This window comes from Grammomys surdaster, unplaced genomic scaffold (assembly GCF_004785775.1).
Source record: "Grammomys surdaster isolate TR1022 unplaced genomic scaffold, NIH_TR_1.0 188, whole genome shotgun sequence".
In the NCBI taxonomy this organism is placed as follows: domain Eukaryota; kingdom Metazoa; phylum Chordata; class Mammalia; order Rodentia; family Muridae; genus Grammomys; species Grammomys surdaster.
Genome location: NW_021604633.1, coordinates 6,898,605 through 6,907,760, shown reverse-complemented (window position 1 = coordinate 6,907,760; position 9,156 = coordinate 6,898,605). Strand labels below are relative to the sequence as shown.

General features: G+C 41.2%; 1 protein-coding gene across 1 annotated transcript in view; it reads left to right on the top strand.

The window, feature by feature from the left end:
* Window positions 1-9,156, top strand: part of Prkar2b (protein kinase cAMP-dependent type II regulatory subunit beta) — a 94,198-nt gene that overhangs the window by 26,390 nt on the left and 58,652 nt on the right. The window lies entirely within an intron of this gene.

Sequence of the window (9,156 nt, the reverse complement as noted above, 5' to 3'; positions counted from 1 at the left end):
CCTTCCCCTCCTCTATCCCCTCCCTTTCTCCCCTAGCCCTCTCATTAGGAGGCTAACAGTACTATTCAAGTTTGTCCTAAGGGTTAAGTGGTTTCAATAAAACCATCAACAGACTGTCTACCCTCTCCAAAATATTAGTGTGAGCCCTGTTCTGCAGAGTCTCTAAGTCAATCAGTAAACCCTCACAGCATTGTGCCTTAGCCCTTCAAGAAGAAAGTGTCACCCTTGGAGCTCCCACCCTGATTCCAGTGTTAATCAGAGCATCTCCTTCTTACTGTTTGCACATTACAGGTTTTTAAATGATACAGAGGTTTTCTGTGTGGTTTTGAGTGCTCTGTGCTGAGATAAACTGGCCTTGTATTATGAGGGCAGGCTTTTTTTTTTGTTTTTGGCTTTTTCTAGTCACAGATTTTATTTAGAAAAATATTGTATTTATAGAAAACTTCAAAGAATAGCTGAATGAGCACATTTACCCAGATTGCTTGATTGTTAATGCATTATTTTGACACATTTACACACTCTTCTTTCTTTATACACCCCCACACATATGCACACATATTTTTGGCTTCTGAAATGAGGGAGCCCAGGCCAGCTTTGAGTTCATGACCTCCCCCCAGCCCCAGGCTCCATGGTGCTATCTTACCCAATCACCCTTTTTATTTTTTATTGACCCTTTCATAAATACTTGAGTGTTTATCTCCTAAGATCAAGGGCATTCTTTTACATAGTGTATTATCCCTATAATTAATGGAATATAAACTTGATATACTTTATACTACTGATGTGAGAGTCACACTTTTTCTGTTGTTTTATTCAGGGCTCCTTCCCACCCCCATTAAAGACTTTGTGGCTTAGTATTACATTTAATTATTGTATTTTGGGTTTTCTTCTTTTTCATAAATTTTTAAGATTTGCTTTTTTTGGGGGGGGGGAGTTTTGGAGGTTGTTCCTGACAGTGACCCTGTTTTTGGCTGCTGTGAGTTCATAGGTTCACAGACCCTGCAGCTGACTGACATATTTTCATGCATGAAGGGTTCATGCATGAAGCCCATGGGGTCTTGGTGTTCATGTTTGGCATTGCTTTCGAGGTCTGCACCAGAGCAGGCTTGCTCTAAGAAGCACCTGTTTCATGTAACAGAAATGCACACACACATCCAGATAACGAACTTACAAACTTTCTTTTATGTTAATTCTGTCTTTAATGCTTTACCACAAGTATTGAATTGTATAGTATAGTTTTAACAGAGATTCATTATTTTTTCTAAAATTAGCATTAAGAAAAATTTAGAGCTGAAATTAAAGTTGGGTTTTTTGGGGGGTAAATTGAAGTTTTTTTCACTGGAAAACAGATATACAACTTGGAATGGATTTGAGGCAAATTGTGCCATAAGCAGATTTACTTTAAGTGGCTAAACAAGGTTTAGAAAGCAAGTAACAGTAAGGGAAAATGTTTCTCGTGCAATACTAGCAGTACAAAAAAATAGTGTCTGAGTACCTGGATAAAACACCCACTTTGTAGTAGTGCAGCCTTTAAGTACATGTTGTTGACTGTCCATGGTCCATGCAGTTATAACTGCATACTTCATTAACATGCTGACAGCTCCTAAAAGCTACTTTAAAAATGTTCCCTCATTTGACCTACTCCATCTAAGTTTAGATGTTTGGAAGGGCTTAGATATATCCAGCGTAAGCCACAGGCAACATGGTACTCCATTGCTTTTCTAATATAAGATTAGGTCTCTGCTGCACCAACTCTCTGTAAAGAAACAGTTTTTGTTTGTTCCTTTGTTTTGCTTTTCTAATGCACTACAGACCAGCACTTTTGCAAAATAAGAAACTTCTATAGAAATTACCATAGGGCTATAGTAGCTTTTGTATACTCTTTATTTTTGGGTTTTATCATTTTGTAGACTGCCATAGCTTAGGTGACATGACCTACAGGACATGTGAAAGTTTGCATAAAAAGGTTTCATAAAGGGAAATTGCAAATACAACTTTAAAAAGGTCATTATTCAGAAACCAAACATTTTATTTTACCAGAGTGGCATTTTGCAAGCAGGCGTTGCTGCGGGAATGAATGGAGCCCTTTGTAGTGGGTGGCACATGGTAGCCGTGTTCCGGGTGGTGGCACACATGTTGTCACCGCTGCGTGGCATGCATGCTTGTTCTTGTTGGTGGTATGTCACAGGCTTTACTTGACTGGCCTTAACTACAGTGCACCCTACCCACCTTTCTATCCCTAGCATTGTCTGTTGTCACTGTGGACATGTGCACTCCTGCAGCTGTTACTGTCACATCATACTGGAATTGATACTGGAATTGAATTATTATTGTTACCTTGTGCTTATTGCCACTTTCTAATATGTGAGGTTCATCATTAGTGAACAGAGAAAAATTACCTCTGGATTAGGTCAAAATAAAGAAACTACTGGGAGTTGTCTCTGAGGGTTCATGCATGGCTAGCTTGTGTGAAGCTCTGGGTTCCATGTCCCCCAATTCACCACATTGGAGGAAATGAGAGTGTTGCAGATATGTGACTCAAAGTGAGGCTTGAGATGTCTGAGGCAGAGTGTGCTGGGAAAGGAAGACTTGTTATGCTTACAGGGCGAGCAGCAGAGGTTGCATGAGGCTTTACTGGGATTAAGGAAGCCAAATTGATGATTGTCACTCAAACAGGTCATCAGCTCAGTTGGTCACCAATGTCTTCATGATGGTGGTAAAGTTGGAGTGACTCAGGAAGGCATACCTCAGTGATGTAAATCTTGGAGAAGCGCATGCATTTTTGCATGTGAGTCCCAGGCAGGATGCTGGATGGCAGTTTGTGAGGAACTCTGAGAGGCCCCTGGCCCCCACTATCTTTCCTGTTGCAGCATACAAGGAGTGCCACTTCTATGCTGCAATAGGAAAGTGATATTCTTGGTCAGCAATATTTTATTAAAAAAATAGACTCTGGCTGTGCTGTGGGGCATGAGTTAGAGAGGATAGGAGTGGATAGGAAGAGCCCACAGGTCAACATTTCTACTGAGCATTCGGCATCGTCGGCAACCAGGGAGTAAGTGCTCTGTATCCTTGAGGAAGCCGCAGGCATAGGGGAGGCTCAGGGACAGGGAGATGAGCTGGTGACATGTTTGTCTGCGGGGTCTTCATCATGTGGATGACCAAGGGTGACAGAGCAGAGGGCATGGTTGGACTGATGGGGTTGGGGGTAGAATTTATTCTCTGTAAATGCTTGTTTAAACTAAAGGCAATGTTCACCTCCCAGTACTTCACACTGCAGAAGACAGTATAAAAAAAGAGAAGAGGTCATAGTGGGATGATTTTTCCACTTACTGATTAAATATTCAGTAAGAACTTACAGTGTGTTTAGCCCCAGGCTAAGCCTAAGGAAGGCAGTGATGAGGGTTTTAGATCTGTAGGTTATCAACTGTGTGATTAGGACAAATTACCTAAGCTGTCTCCCATAAAAATTACTTCCTGTGATGATTCATGGAGGAATGCTTAGAGAGCTGTCAGCATGACCCCTGCCGTGTACTAAGGGCTAAATATATACTATCTATCTCTATCTCTGTCTATATAGATAGATACTATCTATATCTATTGATAGATAGATGGATAGATAGTATATATTTAGCTCTTAGTTCAGTGTATCAAAGTTTAATGGAACAGAATGTCTTAATGTTGATTCTGTTTTTTTTTTTCCTTCTGTAACTTCCTGCTGTTAATTTTAATTAGTCAGAATACATGAGTACATGATTTTGAGGTAGTACCTAGCACTACCCCAAATTTGGATGATGATTGTAATAGCATGCATAAGGATTTCTTTAGCTATTTAGGTAAGAACAGAAGCGGAACTTTTCTCCCCTAAATTATCAGCTGGACCTATAACCATTATTTTGAAAACTGCAATTGCCTTTATGTTTCAACCTGCTCTTTTAGCTTGTATATAAATACTGCCACTTATCCCACGGCCCCCATCAGATTTATCCAGCCGCGGCTTTTGAGCCAGTAACTAGAGAATGAACAATACTGTCCTCAGGTTCTGAGTCCCTGAGCTCAGTAAGCTATTTCATCCTACTTTACTATTTGGCCAAGTGTTTTGATATTTAAAAATTAACGTTCTGGTTAAAAAACGAACTGTCTTCAGACCTCCTGTTTCTTTTATCCATTGAAAATCAGATTGTTCTGGGTGCAGTGGTGCACACTTACAGTCCCAGCACTCAGGAGGCAGAGGTAGAAAGATCACTGCCAGTTACAGGCCATTCTTGTCTAACACAGGCCAACCAGGGCTACAAAGTAGTATGCCTCTGCTGTGGGATGGTAAAACCACACCAGCAAGCTTGGTAAGGTAGAGCAGGTTGAGACCTGGAGACTCGGTGGGTACAGAACTGAGACTTAGGGGACTCCCCGCTCCCTGCCAGATTCCTGGCCTGGAACACTGCCACACTCCTCACTTAAGGAACCGTGAGAGTTCTCCATGCTAATGAGGTTTCTAGAGGCCCTGAGGGCTTAGCCAATAAGCTTCCCTTCTGAGACATTCCTCCTTGCAAAAGATATTTAATCTCAGGACCACTCCGAGAAGTGGATATGGTTAGGTATGCATCCATTTTCTGCTGTGAACAGTCAATAAACAGTTTAGAACCATGGGCCGTCGTCTCTTTGATCTACTACCACCATGGGGACTGTGCAGAAGGTCTTGTCTACAGAGCCTCAGCTAAATCTCCTGTAAAGGGCTTCTCTGAGCATCCAGCCTGCCTCCTCCAAGCTAAGGACAGTCAGGGCTTGGACAAGCCAGAGCTCTCCTTTCCCCCTGGCCCCGGACTAGACTCTGTCCTTAGCCCATCCAAGCGTCTGAGAATCCCACAGCCCTGGCCTCCCCATGGCAGACCCAGGGACCCCTGAACCAGCTCCAGCTTCTTCCCACATCTCAGACTGCGCTTTCCACCCCTACAGTGGTGTCTCGGCACCTCCCTACAGCCCAGCACCTGCCCCAGCAGCAGAGGATAAGCTAAGTCAGACTCCAGAGTTCCGAGTTCCACCTCCCCAAGAGACCATGCCCACTGGCCAGGTAGATGCAGACCCACACTCTGCCTCAGAGTGAAAAACACAACACAACACAACACAACCTTTCACCAAATCCCCCTTCCCACTTTTCCTCCCTTTGTGTGTTTTCTTTCTTCAGTCAGGAGTTACTCAAACAGAGAATGTCAATTTTGTTGTTTTACAGAAAACTTCATGACAAAAATTTAATTTCTGAAAAAGACAGAAATGAGTGGTGTGTTGTTTTCATGACAGTGAAGAGGTAGGTATATTTCACTGTAGAGACCAGCCATCTCTCGTCATTGTCTCCTGAGGCCATTTCAAGGAACTGTGAAAGTTGTTTCTAGACACCGTCACCAAAAAACAGTGGCAGAGACCTTTTTAGGTATTTTACATTGGAATCCTAAGTCGTGTTTTCCCTTTCAAAGTAGACATAGGGAGTTTAACATAGTCCTTGCATGACCCCAAGTGAACCTTTGAGCCAGGGGGATATTTTCTGACAGCCCCCTGCTCAGACGCTGTGTGAGGTCTAAGCAGGTTGTAAATGGCCGCCACAGTCAAGGGGGAGCTTTTGTGCTCCCTGTCTGCTCTGTGGCTCTCCACAATAAATCAGTGCATCCAGTCGCGTCTCTGTTTGGTATTTGTACTTTGTTTTAAATTTTGTGGATCCACTGACTACATTGTTTTTGTTTTTTCAATAGCACATTTATGCAAGGGGATGTATTTAATGTATTGTAATTCCTTTTTTTTTTAAATTTGAAAGCCAAAGAACTTAAAATCCAGAATTACATATTATTGACTAAAACTTTCATCATTATATTTGCCATTAGGAGTTAAATGAAATTAAAAATATTTCCTTTGCTTCAGAGAGAGTTCATTATGTTTGGTTGTAACTGAAGGGGTCATGTCAGATTGTGGGCAGAGATCACTCTGAGATGGCTCATTAATTACAAGTGTTTTTCCATCAGTTTTCAATTCTCAGTCTTTTTTCATCTGCCATCTTGTCAGAGAATAAAATTCTCTAGTGAAAATAAGGCCCATTTGAAAGAGGATCAGATAGGCTGGTTTTGAACCTTGGATAAGGTAAGAAAGCCTGTTTGGCCTGTTGGTGCAGTGGTTCAGGCTCCAGTGTGTGCCACCAGGAGTCCTCAGCTCTGCCTCCCCGGTGGTAGCTAGAGAGAGTCACTGGCAGCTCTTCAGAGGGTTAAAGCGGGAGATTTTAGACCCATCTTCATTTCATAGGCTTAGAGATTAAAGCATAAAGAGTGACTCAATCCTCAGGTTATGCCCAAGGTCAATGTTACTGAAATATTGAGTCAAAATAGTTTTAAATCTTTTATTAAACAGGAGTAAGGGCAGTGGATTTGTAAAAGCATTGAGTACTGCATCGTCAAATCATGCAGATATTTGTGAATATATGTAGCCCAGGCCTCAGACTCGAGATCCAGGGATGGCCTTGACCTTCAGATTCTCCTACCTTTGCCTCCTGTGTGCGTGCGTATGCCTGTTTGTGCGTGTTTGTGTGTGTGTGCATGCCTGGTTTCTGCAGTGCTGTGTACCTAACCTAGGGTCTTGTTCTTGTTGAGTTGCACTCTGCCCTTCCAACTTGTAGCTGTTTTTCTGTTGTGATTTTCATTCTGAACTTTAAAATTATGTTAAATATTTTATGCTGAATTCCAACAAATTAAAAGCAATTGTTGAATTATTTCAAATACACTGTTTTTCTACACAGGCTCTTACAGGTGAGATAGCTAAATTAGTGTTATTACTAACAGGGTTGTGTTGTTTCTACTATTTTAAAGATGTTCTTTGATTTTATTGTATTCATCACCACATTTTTTTTGTGCTCTGAATTAGCAGCTTACATATTTATGTTTTCAGGTTTTAATAAGTGATTCGGATAATTTTGATCTAAATTTAACTGCTACCAATTTTTCTTTATAGTTAGAAACCCGAAAACACCACATTACTATTCAAATGATTGAAGACGTATTGAGATGTTAAAATTACAATACACAGACCTACCTATATTTCTACAAGTGATTTGTTTTCATTTTATTCAGATTTGTTTTCACTCTTTATTTTCTCCTCAAAGAAGGGGAATAAAACCTTAATGTCTGGAAAATTCAATTTATTGTATTTACATACTCTTTTTGTTTGTTTAGTGACAAGATCTCACTGTAGTGTGGCTGACCTGGAACTAGGCTAACCTTGAACTCACAGAGATTCGCTTGGCTCTCTCCTGAGTGATGCAATTAAAGGCATGTGATGCATGCTTGGGTTTTATACTCTTCAAATTCTGCAAATCCAACAGTAAAATAATGTATATGTCACACCCAAGGATGACATTAAAATCTGAATGTTTTTTGCTTGATTGGTTTGAAGCATTGTAATTATTAAATCTTTTGTAATGGTTAATCCTATAAAAGATAAACCATTACAAAAGATTTAATAGACCTACCTGTTTCTGTTTGTATGATATAGAAACTGATGTCATATGCCTTGTAAGTAGCCTAACAGCCAAAAATGGTAGATGTGGTCTGATGACTTAGAAAAGAGGTGAGACCCTCGCTAGCTGCAGCACTCGGGAGAGTGGCCCAGTAGAGCTGCCCCTGGACGTTCATGTGTGGGGACAAGATCATGGGTGGACGTGGGTGAGGTTCCCCTCCTCTACTTACCAGGTAGGATCATGTGAGCTGGAGAGATGGCCCTACCCCTTGCCAACTGCAGTATTGGGTGAGCTAGTTGGAGCAGTGCTGGAGAGCTCACCCTGGTGGTGTGGGTGCAGGAAAGCTGGCAGGCTGACCACCCAGACTACCAGCTACCACCAGCTACTACCCAGGTCCACATCCAGGGCTTTCTTTGAGTTAGCCCATCCCAACATGAAGGGGCCAGAAGCTGCAGGATCTCCATGGCACAGGGCAACAACAGGAGATCTGAGACGAGTCCTGGTGAGGTTTCAGTATAGACAGTGTAGCAGGAGCCAGAGGCCTGGAACCTGACCAATGACTCACTGCAATGAACATCTGCAAGTACAACTGTTTGGGCAAAAGGGCATACTGTGTGACACACTGCGACACACACTGCAGCTTCCATGATGATATTTTATTTTTGTTTTGGTGGGAGGTTACAAGGGCAGAGGACAAATATGAAGGGACAGGGAGATGAGTGAGAGTGGGGTGCATGAAGTGACACTCAGGAGGAATCAAAGTTTAAAAATAAGAAAGAAAAGAGGTGAGACAAGGGGAAAGGGTATTCGAGGTGAGCCTCTGTGAGAGGTGAGACTTAGCCTCTCCAGTTTAGATTTTTAATTTGAAATGGTTCCCAGGGCCTATATTGTCAGTGACAGTGAGTCAGAAAATTTTTTAAATTTAATTTTAAATTTAGACATTTTAAATTTAATTTTAAATTTAGAAATTTTAAATTTAAAATGCTTTTAAACATAGTTTCAATCATGAGGTCATATTTCCTACTATAGAACTGAAATATTAATGGTTTCCCCAACTGAAATACTGTGGATCAATATTGATGTTTTCATAGTTGCAGTGAGTATATACACAAACAAACAGTACTCCCTGAGATTAGTGTTCTGAAACTTGTCCAATGATGAAGTTTAGAGTCTAGACGTAATACAGTATTGCATAATTGTCCCATAAAAATACATTCATACATTATGTATTTTAGAAGTGGAAGTGCTTTGTCAAGGTTGTACGAATGTGAAATTTGTCCACCCATTGCCAAATGCCCTCTAAAATCAAATACAAATTTATCTTCCTTTCTTGAGTTTAGTAGAGTGTGAAACAGAACATTCAAGTGTTTCTAATTTTACAGGTCAGTTACTCAGTTGGTATTTCCTTACTTTTCTGGATAACTTAGCCTCTATGCATATCGTTTGCCACTTCTATTTATCTGTGAGTGGCCTGCTTAGTCATGAGGTTTGTAGACGGAATTCAGACCAGGACGCATCCGCTCAATGAGCACTTGACCCTGAGATGATTGCTTGCTCTCCAGACATCAGTCTAACATCAGTCACATGTAGTAGTGGAAGTACCAAGTGCATGGAGTACTGTTGAATAATGAGATAACTACTGTAAAGTACTTAACACAGTTGGTGAAATG